We start from the raw sequence: 2,065 nt of genomic DNA, 5'->3' as shown, positions 1-2,065 counted from the left end.
GTGACCCCTGATGAATAAAGGGGACTAAGCTGAAGGAGAATGAACGAATGAATTTTAAATAAATTTGAGTGTGTGCATGAATACTGTGGACACACACACACACACACACACACACACACACACACACAAGCGCAGTGCAGGTGTGAATGTCTCTTATAAGCTGTAGAGTTCTACAGCAGCGCTCATCAGCTGCTTCACAGGGTTAGTTTAGCTTTGGCTGAAGTCGTGTTGATGATGATCTGCTCTGACTCAGGGGTTTCCTAAACGTTTTAGCCCGCGACCCCTAAAACACCACCAGTGCTGCGCCACCCCCACATTCCCTATAGATGATTGTAAATATACAAATGTTGAGCACACAACAGTAGACCTCTACCCAGAATTGTGGCTTTATAACCCAGAATTGTGGCTTTATAACCCAGAACTGTGGCTTTATAACCCAGAACTGTGTCTTTATAACCCAGAACTGTGGCTTTATAACCCAGAATTGTGGCTTTATAACCCAGAACTGTGGCTTTATAACCCAGAACTGTGGCTTTATAACCCAGAACTGTGGCTTTATAACCCAGAACTGTGTCTTTATAACCCAGAACTGTGGCTTTATAACCCAGAATTGTGGCTTTATAACCCAGAACTGTGGCTTTATAACCCAGAATCAGAATCAGAAAGAGCTTTATTGCCAGGTATGTTCACACATACTAGGAATTTGTTTTGGTGACAAAGCTTCTACAGTGCAGCTGCATTACAGAGACAGGACAACAAACAGATCATAAATATATAAAAAAAAATAGAAGTAAGTAGTGAGTGCAAATATACAGATTGACAAGTGTATGTACATGTTTATTACTATATATAACATTATATGTGCAGCTGTTATGTGCAAATTGGCATGTAAAGTGTGTTGTTAAATAAGTGTATATGTGTATAAAAGTGTATAGCAAGTAGTGATGTTGGTTCCACAATTATTATCATCAAGTGTTCATGAGATGGATTGCCTGAGGGAAAAAACTGTTCCTGTGTCGGGCTGTTCTGGTGCGCAGTGCTCTGTAGCGTCCACCAGAAGGTCAAAGTTCAAAGAGGCAGTGTGCTGGGTGTGAGGGGTCCAGAGTGATTTTGGCAGCCCTCTGCTCGCTCTGGATAAGTACAGTTCTTGGGGAGTAGGAAGGGTTGTACCAGTGATTCGCTCATCTGTCCGAACTATTCGACGTAGTCTTTGGAGGTCGTATTTAGTAGCTGAGCTAAACCAGACAGTTATTGATGTGCAGATGACTGATTCAATGATGGAGGTGTAGAACTGTTTCAGCAGATCCTTTGGCAGGTTAAACTTCCTCAGCTGACGAAGAAAGTACAGCCTCTGTTGTGCTTTTTTGACAATATAGTCAATGTGAGTGTCCCACTTCAGATCCTGAGAGATGGTGGTGCCCAGGAACCTGAATGACTCCACTGCTGCCACAATGCTGTCCATGATGCTCAGTGGGGGGAGAGCAGGGGGGTTTCTCCTGAAGTCCACTATCATCTCCACTGTTTTGAGCGTGTTGAGCTCCAGGTTGTTGTGGCTACACCAGACAGCCAACTCCTTAACCTCCTGTCACAGGAGGCTTTATTTTTGAAATGTTTGAAATTTGAAATTTATTTTTGAAATTTTTGAAATGTGGCTTTATAACCCAGAACTGTGGCTTTATAACCCAGAAATTTGGCTTTATAACCCAGAAATGTGGCTTTATAACCCAGAATTGTGGCTTTATAACCCAGAACTGTGGCTTTATAACCCAGAACTGTGTCTTTATAACCCAGAACTGTGGCTTTATAACCCAGAACTGTGTCTTTATAACCCAGAACTGTGTCTTTATAACCCAGAACTGTGGCTTTATAACCCAGAACTGTGGCTTTATAACCCAGAACTGTGGCTTTATAACCCAGAACTGTGGCTTTATAACCCAGAACTGTGGCTTTATAACCCATAACTGTGGCTTTATAACCCAGAACTGTGGCTTTATAACCCAGAAATGTGTCTTTATAACCCAGAACTGTGTCTTTATAACCCAGAACTGTGTCTTTATAACCCAGA

Source organism: Danio aesculapii, chromosome 18 (assembly GCF_903798145.1).
Source record: "Danio aesculapii chromosome 18, fDanAes4.1, whole genome shotgun sequence".
NCBI lineage: Eukaryota > Metazoa > Chordata > Actinopteri > Cypriniformes > Danionidae > Danio > Danio aesculapii.
This window is presented reverse-complemented; position numbering follows the sequence as displayed.